Here is a 24,049-nt window from a genome sequence, read left to right on the forward strand (position 1 = left end):
GACGTAGAAGCTATGCTTTATCTTTTTACAAATATTTATATAGATTTTATATTATGGAAATGGCAATTAATTCAATGCATGGAGTGGATGATTATCCTGCTAAAGAATTTAATACCTAGAAACATGACGTAGAAAATTTTGAAAGGATGTTGACTATATTAGGATGGAGAAGAAAAGAAAGGTAAAACTTTTACATTTATGGAATCATATAGAAAATATATAGGTGGGTGGGGACTACGGTTAGAAGGGTTGACTGAAAAATACAGATATAAGGTAATTTTTAACATATTAACAAATTTAAATGTCTAAGAGAATCTACAATGTATTAATAACAATTATGAGCTTATCAGATAAATTAACACTAAAAAGCGATTAGCCTATCATCAGGACCTTTATTTTATAAACTTAGTCGTAAATTTGTTTTGTCGACATTTTGTAAGAGTAGTAATTAGTTATGTAAACAGACTGTTTAAGTCACAATCTGTTTATACAATATCTAGGTGTAAAAGACACCATATGAATAGTGATTGATGAATGGATTCGGTTGACGTTAGTCATATGAATTATTGATGAATGCAACTAGCACCTATCAATTATTTTGGACAAGCATTCACATTGCAAACCAGAGTAGGTTTTTCCCAATAAACATAGTAAACCGAAGTAGGGTAATAGGTGTTAACCAAAAAGGCATATACAACAGACAATTAGGTGTAGAAGTTGGAATCACCTTATAAGTTATTGAATATGAGTTCTTAAGGTACCAAAATTTTCATGAAATAAGGTGTTTATAGCTTCACATACTTAATAGTTTGATTGTTCCAAACCTAAATGAGGTTGTATTTGTTAATCATATATATACTTACTTTACATTTTTTGGTAGTAAATGATGTTTGATTGAAAATAAGATAATGTACCTCTAATATATAAATTATAGCTTATATATTATTATTTTTAATAAGAAATAAAATTCAAACACAAATACTTGATCAAATTCTCTAAAATTCTTATATTTCAGATTTATTGTTTATTTCAACCGCTAATTCAAATACTATATTAGTTTGGGAAAGTTTATACAGGTTGTCACAAAAACTACAGGATTCCTTCTCATAAATCTGGTGAATCTCCCACGATAATGACATCGTCCCACAATTTAAAAACTATAGTACAGTAGCCGGGATGAAAATTAATATCGGCGTTAGTTGTACTTGTCTACAACTTGATCAATGTGGGAAATGAATTATCGAATATTTCTTTTTCCCTTAATTTGACTTTTACAGTATGTCAGTTTAACTTTCAATGACGCAGTTTTTTGTTTCAATAGTTTTCATTTTTTTTTTTTTTAATTTTAGTTTACTATTTTTTTTTACAGAAGAATAAAACATCTACAAAATGACCAAAAATATCAAAAGTCCTAAATGGATAAACAAAAGTTGAGAATGTCTATTTTTTTCAATTTTTCTTTTTTTTCTACGCAGTGTCCTGTATTTAGAGTAAGACTAATGAAAAACAAAAAGAGTCAAAGAATATATCTGGGAACATCTTTCTTCGTCTTATCAGTTCGTTTCGATTCTTAACAAGTAGGGTGGCAAAAAGCAAAACTCGTAATACGTAATGCTGAATGAATGGCAACTACTCTTATAATTTCACACTTTGTCTTGCATTTTGTTTATTTTTCTGTCAACAATTTGCTTATATTAATTATCGAAAATTAATCCATTGAGGACTACATACCCACCTTTAGAGGCCGCAGCGTAAAGACAAATCCATGCATAGACAAAGACAAATCCAACTATAGAAAAAAGCAAACCCATATTTGAGAAATACTTACAAATTGGTAAAAATAAACCTGTTAAAAGATGAATTTATTAAAGGTTAGAAACACATTCTGCTGTGGCTCGGGATGGTGTATATCAAAAGCATAGCGGAATTCCAATAAACAGGACAAGACCATCGATTTTCCAATATTTAAAGGTAGTTTTTAAAAAATTGAAATTTATGTATAATTTAGACCAAATTTTCAAGGTTGGTTTGTAACAACTTGATTAAAATAATATAGCTAGTTTCGAATAATCATAACAAATAATACAAGTTTAATATGTAAAACTTGAAATAGTGTTGCCATTGCCAACAACTAGCTCGAATAAAAACCTTTTTGTAATCACGAACAAACCTGTATAACTACATTAATCAATCACACCACATTTTAAAACTATGTAATAAATAATTTTTATTTCTGCTTATAATCTGACACGAAACTTATTTAATTTAATTATATGGTCAATATTAGAAAACTAAGACATAATCTTTAAATAATATAATCAGCCAGCAAAACTGCAGGACCATCTCATATTACAAGTATGAATTACTAATTGATTCGTCTAATATGAGTATGAATTACTAATTGATTCGTCTGATCTCAGATTGTCAATGCTTGATGAAGATTTTGGTATAATAACTGAATTTTTCTTTCACTGAATAGTCAAGTCAATGTATATTATTGGATTCTCCTTATTTCTTCATCCATTAGGTCTCTTTCGTTCATGACCACAATTAAAAAACTGAAGACCAGCAGAATAGTAGCTCTAAAATAATGACTATGATATGACGTACATTTAAGGACTCCCTTGCAGTTGGAACATATTGACTTTTAATGCATTGATTTTGGATTTTTTTCGAATAGACTATTACTTATATATATGAATACGCTTGCTAAGATAATTTAAGTACATGAGCTAGATCAAAACATGGGCTTGTGAGTTAGAAACGATGGTGTGTACGTCATAAGCAAGTAATGCTTTCTTTGCATTATTGTTTTGTGACCCAAGTAGAAGAAGAGAATTGGTCAAAGTTACCAAAATTATGTCACATATGAAAATATGATAGAAGAATCTTCATGGTCGAACTCCAAACCATATAAATGCTTTTTTTTTTCCTTGAAGTCACGCCAGTACATTTGAAAAACAAAAGAAAAACTTCTGTACTTGTGTCCCTAACCCATTAGCTTCCTCTTCGTCTCTCTCATTGTACTCGAGTAATAACCTCTTTATATCTTGCTTCTCTTCCAAATCAGCAGCTTCTTTATGTCTTGTGCTCGAGCAATCACTCGGGATCAGCATCTGTTTTGTTTGTTGTTTGTTTCCTCCCTTCACTTGAACTTCCCTTGGCTCTCCATTCCTCACCGTTTTCACCTATAAAATGATGGTGGTCTTTTCCAGATCCTTCGAAAACACTCATCGGTATCGTCATGTTCAATGGAGGTCTACCACGTAGTTCTAGCTTTCTTTGCTCTATGTTCTCCTAACACACCCACAAAAACATTTTAAACATGTTCACATTATAGATTCACATGTCTTGCTTCACCTTTCAGATGCATCAATAAAAAAAAAGGTCAAAAAATCTGCACTTGCCTGAAGTAAAGCCTTGAGTTCTTGATCAAAGTCGGCTTGTTCCTCAGGATCTACGGTTACCACCTTCTGCCTTACACGAAAATCATTACTCAAGAAGACACATTAATTTGTCAGACCCCCCAAGGGAATATAGGATGGACTTGTGATCTCATGTTAAAAGACTAACCTGCAAGTCAAATTCAATATCCAGGGGAAGATGACCCTTGCTCAGTACGTATCTCTGGAAATGTATCAAGAACTGATCAAGCCTTTTCTTTGAAGAACCTCGATCGAAGTAGTGTCCACAAGTTTCCAGAAGAATGATAACCATCCTGACACGGAAAAAAAATCTTCTGCTGACATCATAAAAGCATTATACAACAGTCAATCATTGAAAGAGAAGAGCAGAAGTAGCAAACCCGTTGCATTTTTTTAGCAAAGACACCAACAACAGTTTTAACTCTCTCTCCATATGTCACATTTGCGTAAATGAGATACGCCTAGATACCACAATCCTAATATAAAACTGAACATGAGGGATGTATAAAAGAAAGCAAGCATGCACTTATGATTATTATCCTTCACACACAAGACACAAGACGAGCATTTAGAATTTCTTATAGGGTTGAACTCTGAAAGAGCCTGTGGCTAACTTACCTCAACCATATGAAAGAATCAACTAAAGCGTCTCGAATATCACAGATGAGTCTACGTGCTCGTAGTTGTACAGCTCCCCTAAGAATCTCAAATAGGCCAGTCGCTTCTGTTGTGCCCCATAGTCATTCAACTCCAGTACCTTCAATGTAGCACGTTACTTCAAAAAAACAGATGTCATACTAACCATGCAATCAGGGAGAAACCATTTATGCAACACCATCTAAAGTAATAGTTGGAAACCAATTTTTATAAATATCCCCCACAGAGTACTTTCCTCCAGTAAAACTCAAAAAGATTTCTGAATTTTAAGAACTTGCAGGAGTAAGAGATCCGGATAGCACAGAAAGAAAATCAATATGTATTAGCCTATTAGATACAGTGGACAGAACATACCTCATCAACAATAGCCACCGCAAACTCCTCATGATGGCGACTCAGACCAGAAGTCAGAGAAGCAATTAAGTGAATCTGACCATACTCTCCCTTATAAACTTTCATAAAGCACTCTTAAGATGTATTGCTCACATTCACTCCATTGAAGCTTCCGCAGTTGCTTCAGTACATTCGTAATTGAATCTTTATCAAGATCTGAGAATAGCAATTTCCGAATATATATACTGCAGAATTTTGAATGAAAGTATTAGAAAAAACAAAGTCGCCAATACAATTAAACAAGGGAATACTATTCGAAATTAACGGACGATGTCGCTGGAGATTAGTAAATACGTGATGCAATGGTGGACGAACATTAGAAATTCGTGCTGATCTTTCAGGTAGTTTACAAAGGTAGTAGGCATTTTCCACAAGAGTGCTTTGGCGAGGATCTAAGTTCTTGACATTTTTCAGGCATATTAGTCATCCTGAGTGTGGTTTCAGGAGACCGATAGAGGAAACGGCCACATGTCTCCAAAAGATTGCAAGCAACATCAATGTTATGATGAGAAAAATCATCTAAGCAAGCCTGCAAAAGAAATTGGGAAGTGAACATTTTTTATGGGGTGGGTCCGATAAGTGGATTCAGGTGAATAGATGCACGTTGCTAGTGTTGCAACCATACGCGAATAGTATGCTATCAACTCCAGAGATGTCCTAGGGACATTAAATAACGCTTTGACAAGTTTTTTTCAGTTTGTCTTGGAATTCAAATAACAATATTCCACCTGGAAATAAAACCGTGGATGTAAACAACGGAGCAAAAAGACGTTCAACCAAAACAGCATCAAAGATCAAACCATTTCAAGGGCCCTTACCGTTAATTGGTCAATAAGATCACGGCTTACGCAACCAGGAAGTCGCTGTAACAATCTTTCGAAGTTAGCCACGTCAAGGCTCTCGCCTTTCTCCTTCTCACTATCCTTTTCTTTCCCTTTTTTCCTTCTTAGCATCCTTAAGAGCATCATTATCCTAAACCCTTTAAAGGGTCTCTTAGTTAATTTTTAATAGTTTTTAAAGTGTAAAAGTGAGTTAAGAGACTTAGAAAGAGATTTGAATATTTAGGTGGTTTATTGCAAGTTTCTTAACTATGGGTTCTTAGAAAAAATTATAGAACAGCAAAAACAACAATCTGAGCAGGTGATCAGATCGCAGCAACCACATAAATGAAAAAGAACCTACATCATCTTTGAGCTAGGTGATTGTTGCTTTTGAGAAAACATAATCTGAAGTTGTTGTAGAGGTGAAGAGGAGGCAATAGCTTTCTTCCCTGTCTCGTTTTCACCAAGTATCTGAATCCAAAACAACCCAATAAACAACTATACCGATATGAAACCAAGAACTTGGATGTAAATCAATTGCATAAGGTCTTACCTTGAGAATATATCTATTGTTTTGGTCAATGACGTGCAATTAACAGACACTGTTTCCAAGCAAGGCAAGCCTTCCTAAAATAACTCATAAACGAACATCAGTCTTTTATGTTGATATATAGATTCACAAGTCCATAAGATAAAGAGACAAGATTGATCACCTGCTTTGCCCAGTCTTGAGTCTGTTGTCTAACTTTCTCCATCGACAATGACTTCCCAGTTCCAGGGCAGCCACATATGTACAAACTCCCAGCCTTCTTCTGTTCCGTGCAAGCTTTTACAAACTCTAAAACAGTCTTTGCTCGTCCTCACGGAAAACAACAGTTGATGGTGCCTTGGAAACGTGCAATGCCTCCTTCACAGCTTTCATTTGATCATCATCTGTGCATTACACTTGTACATCAACAAAACTGAGAGCATTGAAATAATTACGACACTGAAGTTTCATGTATACCTCTAGGATTCCACTTCGATTTAACATCTAAACAATCAAATAGCTTTCCATTAGATTCTTTCTCAACCTCCTGCAATCGTATAATCAGTAATAAATCAAATTATAAAATTCCAGCAATAATTCGATCTAATGATGATGATACATCCAATAAGAACTTCAATCGGATTGATTCCATTCGTAACTAAACAAGTCTTAATCGCTAGAAATTACCGTTATAGGCGTCCTTGGGCTTGAAACAGCACATCGTCGATGAGATTTCCATTTCATCGCGTCGAGACCTCGGTTACTGCAACCTCCGCGGCGGAATCGGATCTCAGCTTCCGCTTTCGAGGAGTGTTGACTCGCCAATCGTCTTCTCCGATCTCCTCCGATACGAAAATGGAGACGTTTCGAGAGAGAGAAATGACGAAACGAGAACACGCTCCCCCTCTCTCCTCTCATTTTGCCTACACGTGTTCCCTAGAAACGTCTCTTGTTAAGCCAAAATAAGAGACGTGTTTTCCATTTATTTGTATTTTTGATTTTTTTTAAAACATAGGAAACCCCCTACATACGCCCGATAAAGATGCTCTTAGCCTTTTCTTTATCTACTTCGTCCTTCTCTTTTGGCTGCTCAATGTTCAATCCATCAGGCATAGTACCAGAATCATCAAGAACTTCAGCTGTGTCTTCAGTTGTTTGACAACTTCAGAGCTAGACTCCTACGATCAATCACAATAAAAAGCATGAACTCATAAGTGTAGGGATTTATACAATAAAACTATGCATTTTAGTTTTTCAAAATGCCCAAATATGCAGCACGAAATCTTTCAAGAGCAAAGCATTCCATTCTGTGATAGACAATTGAACCATGCATTATCGACCAAGTGCACTTAATTAATTCATCGTCTATTAGAAAGAAACACCATCCACGTTCTCACATAGAAGCAACAGTAAATGTCTTCTTATATCCTAAGAGAGGAGTGAGAATAAGATGTAGTTTGAAATCTACTCACAGATAATTTCTCTTTTGCATTTGAAGATTGCTCACTTGATTTAGTCTCTGCTTCTCCCAACAAGACTGCAGAAACAAATGCCCTAGAGAACAAGGGCATATGACAAATTGAAAACTGAAAAAGAAGAGTAAACGTTGTAATGAACTAGAAAATTTAGACCATAAACAAGAATTGACCTCAGATCAGGCAAGCACTCATAAAATGTCTTGGTGTCTTCGTCGTCCCAAATAGGCTCGGGGACAGATGTATCTTTTACGGCAGTAGATGATGAGGCTTCATCCCCTGCTGTGAGCCTAGTTGTACCATCCTCTGGCAAAACAGGAGGTTGCATATCAAGAGATTCCGCCAAACTGCAACAGGAGCCTAGTTGTATCTTATTGCTTTCATTATGGTCACAGTTCTTCTGATCGGTTTGTATTTATATTTACAATTTTATTACTATATTCAATAATAGTTTAAAATTAAATTTATTCTGATATCATATTATGTAATGTACTGATATATTTTTTATATTGAATTCTATAATGTTGAGTTTAGCAAAGTTTTCCAGAATAATCAATGATTAAGAAAGAAGATGTTCATACTTTAAGTTTTTTCCTATAAATATGCCCAAAAAAATTAATTTTCTATTTTAAATACGAAGACTAAAGTTATGTTTTAACTATTATAATAACAGGAATAATGACGATTGCTCAGAAAGGAGGACCACCAGATAAATTACCTCCTTATTGTCTAGAGGAATACAGAGAGAAAATTGGAAATTGTAATAAAGACGATTGTAAAGCTGAATGTACCAGAAAAAGGAATGGGCATGGTCTATGCGCGGGCGCCCTAGAACAGGAGAGTTGCATTTGCACTTACCAACCGAAGAATAAAAGGAATCCTTGTTCACTCTGATTTCTTATCTACATTGGAACGCAAATAATATTTATAATAATACACGCCTTTACCAAATGACAAAAAAATATTATTAATTGGTGTTAGTGTTTGTGGCATAATAAAATGTATTTTGTTACCAAATATAAATAAAAGTAACAAATATTGATATGACGGTCGTTTTTCACCTTTTTTTCTTCGGTAGCATAAATTAAAAACTATTATATTATAATTAGTACTTATTATTTAAAAGAAAAAATAATAAAGTTTTATTATATTATCTATCTATCTATCACTTCATTATATTTTTAATACTTTTATCATTTACTCATGATCCTATTTTTGTTGTTTGACGTGAGAAATCATGTGTATTTGAGTTGTTCAATGAATTGTCGCTAATAGCTTCGTCACTGGAAGAATTGCCGATTTGAACATCATCAAAACTTTATCATAAAAAGATGACCGCTAAAATGAAGTCCAACATCTAATTGTGCCCAACCATCATATTCAACCATTTGAACGATTTGATTAATTAAAAAGAAAACGTATTCAGCCCAAACGGTTAAGAAGGCCCCACTACCCAAATAACTGAATTGAATTTTTAATTGTGATAAAGAAAAACAAGATAATGTTTTTGCTAACGCGTCCGTCCGATCATTCCTACTTCGAAGAATATGAGACATGCTCACATCCTCAAAATCCTTATGTAATCTCTAGAACACCTCGATCTATGTCGCGAATGTTAGCCAATCCACCGGGTTTGTAGTCAAAATTTGTTGTTACCTATCTAAGTCGAGAACATGACTATACACAACAGTATCCCAAGTCCCAACAATGAAATGCCATACTGGGTTGTAGAAAAGAGATTCTGCTGTACAGAACATACTTGGTAATGTCTCAAGAATATAAGAGTATCCATGCCGCCATTTCTAACAAAATGAACTTTATAATGAACCGTTCCACCACTACCTTTACTAAAGAGAACGCAACCAGCCAGTTGAACAGCCTGTTATTGTATTATTTGATGAACAAAGACCGTGCTTTGCCCATCATCTGCACACAAGTAGCATTAACTGTTTGATGTAAAATCCTCAAATACTTGTTTTTCCAAATCTGATTTTGGTGTGTATATATTATTACCTTGGTTAACCTCTGCTCATAGTGCACTGAATTTAGCCATGGAAGGGAGTCGGAGAGCTTGTAAGTGGTCCATGTCGTCTTCACACTTTGTGTATAGCTCCTCACATAGCTTTGACGATTGGTTGTTTTTATGTGTATATCGAGAAATATTTTAAATAAATTTATCTATAAAAAAAACTAGAAATTTTGAAAAAGAGTTTTGGTCAAATTCAATCCTTTTATATCGGAATTTTAGGAGATACGTAGCTTAAATTAGATATGTTTCAATTTTTTATTCATCTATAAATATATTTCTTTGTCTATGTAGTTTAAAAACACATTTAGTTCATTAGCTAAGATGAAAAATGCTTTTCAACCTTCGCTTATTGGTTTCATTATGGTCACAGTTCTTCTGTTCGGTTTGTATTTATATTTACAATTTTATTACTATATTCAATAATAGTTTAAAATTAAATTTATTCTGATATCATATTATGTAATGTACTGATCTAATTTTTATATCAAATTCTATAATGTTGAGTTTAGCAAAGTTTTCCAGAATAATCAACGAGAAACACTTAACACCCGTTTTGCGTAAAAGGTTACTGACTTACACCTCAAGTCATTTCATAACCTTATTCTGAGTTATCTGTGTTGAACTCTTCCAAGTACCTACTGGTACTCCAGCTCATTTCGGTTTTTGTTTCGTTTCTTTCATAGTCTTATTTGCTTTCCTTTAAATTCTATGTCATGTAACTTAGGGGTTCTCCCTCACTTTTGTCCAATTGGACTCCACCATAATGAAATATTCAGTGTTAAAAGAAAAAAGAACCAACGTAAACTCTAGTTGGTTCGTTTCCTCTAGTCCAATGATCATATTTAATCTTCCCATAGATCGTTAGAAGAAAATTTCCGAAACTTGTCGTTATACTTTGAATGTATCGAATGAGACAACACCACCATAACGTGTAGATATCTTTTCAAGAACACCGCATGCTATGTTTTTTGTTTTCGCATGCTATGTTGGGAACTAATAACGTGTAGATATAAAAGTAGTTGACGACGAATAATACAAGTTTGTGGAAATGAATTAATTGATGGGATGAAAGTCGCTTAACAAATAGTGATATGTCGCTTGCATGTGCTAGGTTCATAAGATCTTAAGTTTATAAATATAAAAAGAAAGAAAGAAAGAAAAAAAGAAAGAAAGAAAGATGAAAGGTGTAGAAAACATTTACAACGATGCTTACAGCGTCTCGTCCTTGCTCGTATTTTTTGTCCTGATTCTGTTTCGTCCGGCACTCTCGATCAGTGCCGCCAATAGATTGTCGTCTTCAGAGTCTCTCACAATCTCAAGCAACAGAACACTTGTATCTCCCGGCGGAGCCTTCGAGCTTGGTTTCTTCAAACCCTCGGCACTTCCGCGTTGCTATCTCGGAATAAGGTATAAGAAAGTCTCAGAGAAGACGTACGCATGGGTCGCCAACAGAGACAACCCTCTCTCTACATCCATTGGTACCCTCAAAATCTCTGGTAACAATCTTCACCTGCTAGATCAGTTCAATAAAACTGTTTGGTCGACGAATCTTACTAGCGGAGATGCGCCGGTGACGGCAGAGGTTCTTCCCAACGGAAACTTTGTACTGAGACACTCCGACAACGACGACCCTAGTGAATTCTTGTGGCAGAGTTTCGATTTTCCTACAGATACTTTACTTCCGGAGATGAAGCTAGGTATCGACCACAAAAAGGAGCGCAACTGGTTCCTTACAGAATGGAGAAGTTCGGATGATCCGGCGAGCGGGAACTTCACGTTCAACCTCGAAACTCAATGGGGATTGCCTGAATTTATTCTTCGTATGAATCATGGATGGGTAGAGGCAAGGAGCGGTCCCTGGAATGGAATCGAGTTTAGCGGCATACTAGCGATGCGAGGATCAGATTACATGGTTTCCAATTTTACGGATAACGCTTACAGCTTCCGTATGACCAACCATAGCATCTACGAGACTGGATGCTCGAGCGAGTCACGTGGACCTCGACATCATCGGAATGGAAGCGGTCCGTGGATTTTTTATTCACGGGTATCTGCGATGTTTACACTGCTTGTGGTGGGCCGAATACTTACTGCGACCTAAACACGTTACCTCACTGTAACTGTCTTAGAGGGTTTGTTCCAAATAACGACACAGAATGGGCAGAGCGGGATGAGAGGATAGGCAGTTCAATATTTGGGTGTGTGAGGAAGAAGCAGCTTAACTGTGAAGGTGAGCATGGTTTTTTTGCGCTAAACAATACGAAGTGGCCGGATACTAAGACAGCGACTGTGGATCGGAGAATTGATGTGAAGACATGTAAAGAGAGGTGTCTTAGCGATTGTAACTGTACTTCGTTTGCGTTTGGAAAAGATGGACTGGGTTGTGTGACTTGGACCGGAGACCTCGTTGATATCCGAACTTACTTCGAAGGCGGTCATGCTCTCTTTGTTAAAGTACCAAACATAAGAAAATAATTTCAAAAAGAACATTACAAAGCCAATTACAATCTACAGGAGAAAGCACTGATGCTTACCATTTCCTATTAGGATAACATGTGATAAAATAATGTATGATTATGAAAATGACTTCTGCATACATATGGAAAACATCAATGTGGCAAAATGATATTCCAAAGAACAGAGTTTATTACACTATAAGGCATTTTTATCTTTTTCTTAATATCTAAAGACACTTTCCGCTTGAGTAACACATTTTCTATTTTTGAGAAGATTTTATGACTATTTTACCCTTAAATTTTTTATTTTACCCTTTTATGTTTATTTTGCATTTTTTTATATCAAGATATTATAATTTTTTTGATAATACAATTAACTATAATTTTTTATTTTCTATATTTTAACATCCATTATAAAGTATATTTTATATTTTAACATTGATACAAAAAACACAGATATAAAAAACATGAATGGATTAACGTTGGACATGAGAAACATGGACAAAGAATATGTGGATGGAAGGGTATGTACATATATGTTCACAAAATTGGTTGGATTGAAAGAAAATAAAACAGTTAAAATGTTGTTCCAAGAACAAAAAATGTTACAAAGAACCATAGGCGAAGAAAACTTACACAAGATGAAGATATGTGGTGCTGATGTAGACGAAAGGGTGCTGGACAGAGACTTCAGAGTTGTGGACACACTGATATCTGTTGTGGACAGACGAGGTGTTGACGTCGATACTCACAACCACGGCATCGGAGCGCCTCAAGCTCTTCTATGTTCTTTTATGTAGCCAAGTCTCTAACTTTTTCTCAAGACATTACAGCCTTGGTAAAATCACGGGTTCTGTATGAACAACAAAAATGTTTGCTATATCCCAAGAAATCCATCACAAGAACATGCTCAAAAGTATGTGTATTTGTAATGTGACCTTTGCTTCCTATCACAAATGATTGAGTAAGCTTTGTCCATCTTTTCAGTCACAGTCTTCAGCTCATTCTCCATCACCTAAATCTCATCTTTCGCTGCTTTCACCTTCTCACTGAAATTGTTTGCCTCTCCTTCTTCACTCAATCGTTATCAAATTCATATCTAGAAAAGATCAGTTCCACAAAAAGGAGAAGAGGAAAACAAATCCAGATCTTTTCGACAAGAACCATTGCCAGTAGTGGAGGAGATAAAAAAAAAATAGATTTAAGCTGGATTAGGTTAGGGATTCCGAGATTGGAATTTTGAGTTTTGGGAAAATCGTGTTAAAAATTGATTCTTTTTCTGGTAATGGATCGAGAGTCGAGAAAGATAGCTAAGTTGGAGGACATAGTAGACTTTTCACGAGGCAAAAATGTGCTTGAAGTGGAAAGTAACTCTGGAAGTAATAACAAAGACAAAAAGTGTATCTAATTTTTTTTTTAATTATATAGCGAAAAATATTTTAAATAAATTTAAAATGACCAAGTCAAAAAAATTTATTTCTAAAAAAAAAACTAGAAATTTTGAAAAAGAGTCTTGGTCAAATTAGATCTTTTTATATCGTAATTTTAGAAGATACATAGCTTAAATTAGATATGTTTTAATTTTTTATTCATCTATAAATATACTTCTCTGTCTTTATAATTTTAAAACACCCTTAGTTCATTATCTAAGATGAAAAATGCTTTTCAACCTTCGCTTATTGGGCTCATTATGCTCACCGTTACTCTGTTAGGTTGGTATTTATATTTACAATTTTATTATTATATTCAATAATCATTTAAAATTAAAGTTATTCTGATAGCATATTATTTTATATACTGATATAATTTGTATACTGAATTATGTAATGTTGAGTTTAGCAAAGTTTCCAGAATAATCAATGATTAAAAAAAGAAAATGTTTATACTTTAATTTTTTTTTTCCCTATAAATATGCAAAAAAAGACACTTTTTAAGCATATGTTTTACCAAAAACATTAATTTTCTATCGTAAATACAAACACTAAAATTATGTTTTAACTATTATAGTAACAGGAGCAACGACGATTGGTCAGAAAGGAGTACCACATCCTTGCTTCGAAGACTACAAACAGAAAAATGGAAAATGTAACAAGGAGGATTGTATAGCTGAATGTGCCAGAAAAAGGAATGGAATTGGTTCATGCGGGGGGATGATGGGATTTGAGCGTTGCTTTTGCTTTTATCAAAAGAATAAAAAGAATAGTTGTTTACCCTGATTTTTTATCTCCATTGGAACTCAAATAATATTTATAATAATACATCCAAAGGAAAAATAATAATATTATTAATTGTTGTTAGCGTTTGTGGCATAACAAAATGTATTATGTTACCAATATAAATAACAAATAACAAATAATAATATATTGTTCGTCTTTTACTGTTTTTCTTCGGTAGTGTGAAATAAAAAAAATTATATTATTATAATTAGTACTTATTTCATATAAATTTGAATGAAAAATATGAAATTTTTTAATTTTTACTGTGGAGGAATCTCACTGATAAAAACGATTTTGTTGTTTTTTATTATTAAGTTTTGTTACCTATAAATATGCAAAAAAAAAAAACTCTAACCAAATGTTTTACCAAAAACCTTAATTTTATATTTTTAATATTAAAACTAATATTATGTTTTGACTATTATAATAACAAGAGTAAAACTGCTCATAAAGGAGTATCACCACCAAAACCACAAACAAAACTGGAAAATGTAATATTATCCAATGTAGAGATGAATGTGCCAAAAAAGAAAACAATGGTTTTAGCAAAGAAGGATTGCAGATGCCCTTATATTTGATTTTGTTTTTACATTTTTAAGTTTGATAATCCCCTATATATTAATTGAGAAGCATTTGAAAAATTAGAACCTTAATTTTGTAATAATTAAAAAAAATCTTAAATCATAGGTGGCACACTAAATGCCTTCTAAATTCCATTTCAAAGAATTCTAAAGCATCTAATATAAAGTATAGTTTAATCTAATGGTGTCACATTATTCCATAATTATATAATACTAGAGAACATTATATTAACCTAAAATATAGGAAGTGTGTATTATTTCCTTAAATAAAAGCTACCGAATTACCTAATATGATTTACATATATATGGCAATTAATGATTATGAATAATAAAGATTTGATAACAATTTTTGCATCCTTCTTCATTTTTGTTTAAATTTATATTATGAAAAAAAATTAAACAATCACATTAACCATATAATAAAAAAATTAGATATTTTCTTATATGTTATATTTTGAATTTTTTAAAATGACTTTAAAATTACAAAAATGAGGAAACCTTATATGTTATATTTTTTTTAAAACGACTTTAAAATACAAAAATGAGGACATCTTATTTGGTATATTTTTTCTTATATGTTAGAATTTTCTTATATGTTATATTTTGAATTTTTTTAAAACGACTTTAAATTACAAAAATGTAAGTTTTCCTTAAGTATATGACTAAAAACATCAAAATGACATGTATCAATTCGATGGTTGATTTGAAAGCTTTCAAAACCATATGGAAGATAAAAGTCAAAATAATTTAACTGTGGAAACAATACCGTTCACTTTTTTTCAAGAATGTGTTCGATGAAAAAAATAAGGTTTTTATGTCATAATTTGTTTAATGTCCACTAGAAAACATTATATTAACCTAAAATGTAAGAAGTTTGTATTATTTCCTTAAATAAAAGCTACAGAATTACCTAATATGATTTACATATATGTGACAATTAATGATTATGAATAATAAATATTTGATAACAATTTTTGCATCCTTCTTCATTTTTGTTTAATTTTATATTATTAAAAAATAAACAATCACATTAACCATATAATAAAAAAAATTAGATTTTTTCTTATATGTTATATTTTGAATTTTTTAAAATGACTTTAAATTACAAAAATGAGGAAACCTTATATGTTATATTTTTTTTTAAAACGACTTTAAAATACAAAAATGAGGACACCTTATATGTTATATTTTTCTTATATGTTAGATTTTTTCTTATATGTTAGATTTTTTCTTATATGTTATATTTTGAATTTTTTAAAACGACTTTAAATTACAAAAATGTAAGTTTTTTTAAGTATACGACTAAAAACATTAAAATGACATGTATCAGTTTGATGGTTTATTTGAAAGCTTTCAAAACCATATGTAAGATAAATGTCAAAATAATTTAACTGTGAAAACAATACTGTTCACTTTTTCAAGAATGTGTTCGAGGGAAAAAATAAGGTTTTTATGTCATAATTTGTTTAATGTACACTAGAGAACATTATATTAACCTAAAATATAAGAAGTGTGTATTATTTCCCTAAATAAAAACTACGAAATTACCTAATATGATTTACATATATATGACAATTAATGATTATAAATAATAAAGATTTGATAACAATTTTTGCATCTTTCTTCATTTTGTTTAATTTTATATTATTAAAAAAAAAATAAACAATCACATTAACCATATAATAAAAAAGTTAGATTTTTTCTTATATGTTATATTTGAATTTTTTAAAATGACTTTAAATTACAAAAATGAGGAAACCTTATATGTTTTTTTAAACGACTTTATAATACAAAAATGAGGACACCTTATATGTTATATTTTTCTTATATGTTAGATTTTTTCTTATATGTTATATTTTGAATTTTTTAAAACGACTTTAAATTACAAAAATGTAAGTTTTCCTTAAGTATACGACTAAAAACATTAAAATGACATGTATCAATTCGATGGTTGATTTGAAAGCTTTCAAAACCATATGGAAGATAAAAGTCAAAATAATTCAACTGTGAAAACAATACTGTTCACTTTTTTCAAGAATGTGTTCGATAGAAAAAATAAGGTTTTTATGTCATAATTTGTTTAATGTCCAATCCGATCAACCCATGATGTATTAATTATAGTTTTGTTCCATTATTTTTAATAAAAATTGATCCGATCCATTGGAAAGAAATTATATAATAACAACAAAAAATATTTTATATATATAAATAAAATGATCAAATATATAAAAGAAACTATCAATAATATATATAAATAAATTCATCCTGCGCAAAGCGCATGTGTTATCCTAGTTCAAATATGTTTGGTAAGAATTGTTGCTTTTGATGATGGTGTGCTTACTAATCTCACTAATAAATCACTAGAAACTGTACTAAAGTATTCAAGAAACGTTCACATTGATTAGTTCTATTTTATATTTTTAATAATTCGTCCCATATACATATGCCACGAAAGCAATTCACCGAACCTCAACTAACTTTCTTCGAGAATGATACGAACCACCACCTCGTTGATGGTAAACAAACCGGTGACGGGATCCTCTGCCTCCTCCAGGTGCCCAATTCAGTACTTGTGTCCCTAACCCATTAGCTTCCTCTTCGTCTCTCTCATTGTACTCGAGCTAGTACTAACCTCTTTATGTCTTGTTTCTCTTCCAAATCCGCAGCTTCTTTCTGTTTTGTGCTCTGCACAAGCGAGCAATCACTCGGGATCAGCATCTGTTTCGTTTGTTGTTTGTGAGCTTCACCATCTATTACCGCACCTTTACCGTTAGAAGAGATGCCTGGACGCGTTGTGTCTGCTGCATAAGCATGTTCACGCTCTTCCAGCTGCAGTATAGCTGCGTTCACCTCATCAATAGTCGCGTAACGGGTCAAGGGAACATAGGATCGACTTGTAATCTCATGTTAAAAGACTAACCTGCAAGTCAAATTCAATATCCAGGGGAAGATGACCCTTGCTCAGTACGTATCTCTGGAAACGTATCAAGAACTGATCAAGTCTTTTCTTTGAAGAACCTCGATCGAAGTAGTGTCCACAAGTTTCCAGAAGAATGATAACCTTCCTGACACGGAAAAAATAATCCAGCACCTCTTGCTAACATCATAAAAGCACTATACAAACAGACAGTCATTGAAAGAGAAGCAGAAGTAGCAAACCCATTGCATTTTTTTTAGCAAAGACACCAACAGCAGTTTTAACTCTCTCTCCATATGTCACATTTTGCGTAAAGGAGATACGCCTAGATGCCACAATCCTAATATAAAACATGATACGTCTGCATAAACTGAACATGATGAATGTATAAAAGAAGGTAAGCATGAGAAGAGACACTTAATCATATATCATTGGTAAACTTTGAAAACAATTTAAAATGAAAATTAACAGTTTCTAATAACTAATGGAAAAAATAAGGTAAATGTAATGTAGACCGGCGGCGACAGAAGTTTTGGTCAAGTTAAAACCAAACTCTACTCTTTTCTTTTGGTTAAGAACCAACAACGTATAAGCTCTAGTTGATTCGTTTCCTCAAGTCAAAAGATCATTTAATCTTCCCATTAAATCGTTAGAAGACAGCACCACGACGATCACGTGTAGATTATCTTTTCAAGAACTAATGACGTGTAGATATAAAAGTAGTTTTGACGAATTATTTTGCTTGCCTCACTACAAGAAAACAGCAATATTCTGACGGACATTCCGACGGAAAATGAAATCCTCGGAATATACCAAGGAATTTCCGAGGATATATTCCGAGGAAATTCCGAGGAAACACAAAATTGGGTTTCCTCGGAATTTCCTCGGAATATACCGACGGAATTCCGAGGAAACTACAGTCTGTCGGAATATTCCGAGGAAATTCCGAGGAAAACTCTGTTCCTCGGAAAAAACCGATGAATTCCGAGGAAATATTATAGCCGTTGGAGAGCCGTTGGGGGATTTTACAAAATTCCGAGGAAATTCCGACGAACTAGTTTTGTCCGTCGGAATTCCGTCGGAATTTCCTCGGTATGTCGGCAGGATTTAAACTATAAATACAAGCACTCCTCTTCCTCTTCAGTCACTTCATATCTTCATCCTCCCTCTTACTCTATTTACACACGAATTTGATTCATAAAAAATATGTCTTCTTCAAATTATTTTCGTTCTTGGATCGATCGACCTCATTTGGATCCGAACACGAGATTGCTTACGGAAGAATACCAACGAGGTATAACTGAATTCATGGGGTTAGTTCACCGACAACCGGAAGCAAAAACAGGTATGTTAAGATGTCCTTGCTCTAATTGTAAAAATAGAAAGGTTATTAAAGAGTGGGATGTTTGGACTCATCTATATTTGAGTGGGTTTACACGAAGTTACAAAATTTGGTATCATCATGGGGAAACTGATTATGAACATGGTAGTACTAGTGAACCTCAGCCAGCGGTTAGATTAGAAGAACCAATTAGAACGGATGTAGATTATGGTGTAGGTACTGAGCAGATGGTAAATGATCATTTTAGAGGGGAAGATTTACCCAATGCAGAAGCTAGGAGATTTTATGATATGTTGGATGCTGGAAAGCAACCATTGTACGAAGGTTGCAGAGATGGTCATTCAGCTTTATCATCTGCTACAAGATTGATGGGCATTAAAACAGATTATAATTTGGCTGAAGACTGTGTGGATGCGATTGCTGATTTTGTAAAAGGTATTCTACCCGAGGATAATGTAGCTCCTGGTTCATACTACGAGGTTCAGAAACTCGTAGCTGGTCTTGGTTTATCGTATCAGGTAATAGATGTATGCAGCGACAACTGCATGATTTATTGGAGGGTGGATGAACAGCGGGTTACATGCAAATTTTGTGGAAAGCCTCGTTATAAAGATACAATTGGAAGAGTTCCAGTGCCATATAAAAGGATGTGGTATTTACCTTTGACGGAAAGGTTGCAGAGGTTGTATCTGTCTGAACGCACAGCGCAACCAATGAGATGGCATGCGGAGCACTCAACAGATGGTGAGATCAGACATCCTTCAGATGCAAAAGCGTGGAAGCATTTCCAATCAAAGTATCCCGACTTTGCGTATGAGAGAAGAAATGTCTACCTTGGATTATGTACTGATGGTTTCAGTCCGTTTGGCAAGAGTGGAAGACAGTATTCTCTATGGCCCGTCATTCTTACACCATACAACCTCCCCCCAAACTTGTGCTTGCGACGAGAGTTTTTGTTTCTCTCGATTCTCGTTCCCGGACCAGAGCATCCTAAGAGATCACTTGATGTGTTTCTTCAGCCACTAATATATGAGTTGCAACAACTATGGGCTCAAGGTGCTGAAACATACGATGTTTCGTGTAAAGAAAACTTTCAAATGCGGGCAGTACTAATGTGGACAATAAGTGATTTTCCAGCATATGGTATGTTGTCTGGATGGACAACGCATGGAAGGCTATCATGTCCATATTGTCAAGATAACACTGATGCTTTCCAACTAAAGCACGGAAGGAAAACGTGTTGGTTTGACTGTCACAGGAGATTCCTACCACCTGATCATCCATATCGTAGGAGTAGGAATTTGTTTACGAAGAACAAGAGGGTGTTTGACAGTCCACCTCCGGAAATTTGTGGGAAAGATTTGAAGATACAACTAAGAGATTTTGGTGCAGAAAGGACGCCAGAAGTCGGTGGACATGAGCGTTTTCCGGTAGATGCTGTTGGAGAACTACATAACTGGCACAAAAAAAGTATTTTCTGGGATCTGCCATACTGGGAGGATCATCTGCTAAGGCATAATTTAGATGTCATGCATATTGAGAAGAACTTTTTTGACAATCTCATGAACACGATCCTTAATGTTCAAGGTAAAACAAAGGATAATTTGAAGTCAAGACTGGATTTAGTCGATATATGTGCTCGTTCAGAACTTCATGTTGATGAGAATGGTAGGGCTCCTTTTCCCATATACCGACTTGATGCAGCGGGAAAAGATGCGTTCTTTGATTGGATTTCAAACGATGTGGAATTTCCAGACGGTTACGCATCAAATTTGCGTAACTGTATCGACAGAAAGGAAGGAAAGTTTACTGGCTTGAAAAGCCACGATTGCCATGTAATGATGCAGCGCCTCCTTCCGTTCGCCTTCAAGGAAATATTACCACGAAATGTTCATGAAGCAATTGCAGGGATAAGTGGTTTCTTCCGCGATTTATGCACGAGATCAGTGACTCTTGAAGGTATTGAAAATTTGAAGACTAACATAGCCGTGATTCAGTGCAACCTTGAGAAGATATTTCCTCCCTCATTTTTTGATGTTATGGAGCATCTTGTTATTCACCTGGCAAGAGAATTGGAACTTGGTGGTCCTGTGCAGTATAGATGGATGTATCTGTATGAGCGGTATATGTTCCATTTGAAGAAGATGGTGAAAAATTTAAGTAGGGTGGAAGGTTCTATAGTCGCACAGATGATCAATGAAGAAACTTCAAACTTTGCCGAGTACTACTTTCCAGCAGAAGTTCAGACCAAAAACAGAAGACCTGCTCGGCATGATGATAGAGGCGAACGGGCAACATATCATGTTACGGTTCCAGACATTTTCACAGACGTTGGACGACTTAGCGGAAAACCAAAGGACCGTCGACTTACTGAGCAGGAGCGCAGTCATTTGCAAACATATTTGCTCACCAACTGCGAAGACGTTCTTCAATATGAGAGGTAAATAAATGAGCTTACAAATTTTTATTTTAACAAGTTGAAATTTAAATCTTAATTAATTACATTATTGTCATCATATACAGGATTTTCATGGCAGAAAAGCGGTTCGAGTATAGATACGCCACAGAGGACGAACTAGAAGAAATGAAGCAGAGAGAATTTACTGGATGGATGTTTACTTATGTGAGTGCTTTAAACAAATTAAAATATATTTTATCACATATTTATACTAATTCACATTTATTGATATATATATATATATATGTGCTATTAATAGGTGTCTGCTGGTTTGGCCAGAGGTGAAACATTTGACGATTGGATACGTGAGATGGTCGTTGGACCAAACTTTGTTGTGAAGTCATATCCGAGATTTTGTACTCGAGGATATGCATTCACAACTCAGAAGAGGAGACGTTCGAGTACGACTTATGATGCTGGCGTTTGTTCTGCATCAGGAGATGATGTATACTACGGACACATACATGAGATTTTGGAAATCAAGTATTTGGGCATGGTTGGATTGCGCTGTACTGTTTTCTATTGTGATTGGCACGACAACACCCCAGATCGAGGTGTGAGAACAGATGCATTTGGTGTTACATCAGTAAATTCGAGGCGAAAGCTGCAATATTATGATCCTTTCATTCTTGCTTCCCAGGCCGATCAGGTAATTAAATGTTAATTATTCAGAATGATTCATCATCATGTGTATTAATTTATAATTTTTCTAAATGTTACAGGTTTGTTATATCAAGTACCCCCGGGTAAGGAACAGAGATGATCCATGGGTTACTGTTACAAGACTCAACCCGAGAGGCCGAGTTCAGGGAAGTTCTGAGCTGGAAGACCCACTACAACCAAGCACATCCGGCAACTGTAGTGCAGCAGAAGATTTAGCTGGAGTTGGCCTTGTAGTCGATTTAACCGACTTTGGAGAGGAAGCCGTCGTTCACGTAGAGGATGAACCAGTAATTGGAGAGTTTCACCAAGATCCAGATTCAGATTCATCTGGTGATGATGACTCGGAAACAGACTACCATTGAACTTATTTTTTTTTTTTTTTAAGAAATACCGAGGAAATTCCGAGGAACACTTGATATAACCTCTTTCCTCGGATAATAGTTATTTGGTTTATCTAGCAAGGCAAAGCTGAATACGAATTAAAAGCTACACAAAACACAACCAAATAAAACAAAGAAACCATGTAAAAGAAATACGAACTCATAATTAAGAAACCTAAAAAAAAACTCAGTTCAAAATTAACAGAAAATAAGACCATAAAACGTTAGAATAAAAAGAAAATAAAATAGCCGGTGATAGCTCCTACTCCTCGTCTCCTGCTCCAGATGTTCCTGCATCGTTGGGTCTCTTGGACCTCTTTCTTACCCTGTGTGTACCACTCGAACCCGAACCAGAGCTGGATGGAGAGTTGTCCCGATGAACTACATCATCCTTTTGGCAACGACACGGCCTGATACGTGAAATGGCAGCCCAGATCTTGTGTAGCATGTCGTTGTTTGTCTTTATGCTCTGATCTCTCCAATGTTGTTGCTGGCGCGAAGTGGCGTTCGGTGGAAGCTCTTGCAGCTTGTACTGGCTGGAGTCTGATGGGAGTAGCTGATGGGGTTGTGAATCATCTGGAATGGCTTGTGCAGCCTCATCTTGTCCTTCTTCATCAACCACGCCCTTGCCTTTGGTCTGATATTTTGGCGTGAAGAAGGATGGCTTGTCTACTAGTGCGGTAGCAGGGGGTAGGAACTCAACTGCAGCCTCTGAAAGTAGAGCAGTCAGGCCGATCTGAGGCAGGTGGCAGTAGAGTGTTTTCTTCGCTCGGTCCTGGAATACGTAGACGTAAGGACCATCCCGATCGATCCTCGAGTGGGGACCAGCTATGAACTCCTTACTTACTAGAGAAATGACATCCAGGTAGTTCCAAGCAATGTTGTTCGATCTGTCCAGTGCTACCTGGTGGTTCTCACAGTCTACACCCACATGTCTAAGGATCCGAGTAATCACTGCACCAAATCCACATGCATTGCTCTTGGATTTGGTTACTTTCCCCTTGTATCCTGCTAAGTTTGCGGCCAGCACCGCTCCCATGTTGAAGGCAGTAGCAGGTGGGAATGTAGAGTTTCCAAATGCCGGTAGCAAATGCCTCACACCTTGGTACAGGAGGCACAACTCCCATTGCGTGACTGATGCGGCTGTGGTTGTCCCGTATAGCAATGAGCCAATGAGGCGTGTCGCATATCTCAGTACTGGGCTCCGGATAAGTGACTCCTTTGCCTGAGAAGATCTATAAACCCCTGTGCCAATCGTTTCCCAGAAGTTCAACAGCTCTGAAGTCCAATAAAGACCATATGTCCTCTCCCCCGCACTCAATCCAAATAGTCCGCAGAGGTCTGTGAAAGATACCTCATAGTATACTTTCTGCACTACGAATGCCAGAAAACCTTCCTGATGGCTATCATCGGGACGGGTGACGTATGCGGATGCTATGAACTGGCGTACCAACTCCGGATAAGTGGGTTCCTTGAGGTTGCATAGTTGGCCTAGACCCATGTTCTGGAACAGTCCTTCAATGTCTGCTTTGATTCCCAATATTGTCATCGTCTCAGGACATGCTAGTTGTGTAGCCGGAACGGCTACCTTCTTCATGTTGTTGTAGTGGGTGGTATCAGACTTATCCCACTTCTTTGGCCTTTGCTTCTCCAGCTGTGACGAACCCGCTTCTTGTGTGTTTTTCTTTGCTGATGTTTTCGTGCGCT

At 35.1% G+C, this 24,049-nt stretch overlaps 1 long non-coding RNA gene and 2 pseudogenes across 1 annotated transcript; 1 reads left to right on the forward strand and 2 right to left on the reverse strand.

Moving 5' to 3' along the window:
* Positions 1 to 2,784: 2,784 nt before the first annotated feature.
* On the reverse strand, positions 2,785 to 9,092 carry LOC106394337 (annotated as a pseudogene).
* Positions 6,176 to 6,572, reverse strand: LOC111209835. The gene is made up of 3 exons (XR_002661222.2): positions 6,513 to 6,572; positions 6,303 to 6,372; positions 6,176 to 6,229 (listed from the first exon to the last, which is right to left on the reverse strand). It is a non-coding gene; the product is annotated as an uncharacterized LOC111209835 (long non-coding RNA).
* A 1,377-nt stretch (positions 9,093 to 10,469) lies between the features above and the next one.
* On the forward strand, positions 10,470 to 12,102 carry LOC106449007 (annotated as a pseudogene).
* Positions 12,103 to 24,049: the final 11,947 nt, after the last annotated feature.

Source organism: Brassica napus, chromosome C4 (genome assembly GCF_020379485.1).
Source record: "Brassica napus cultivar Da-Ae chromosome C4, Da-Ae, whole genome shotgun sequence".
NCBI lineage: Eukaryota > Viridiplantae > Streptophyta > Magnoliopsida > Brassicales > Brassicaceae > Brassica > Brassica napus.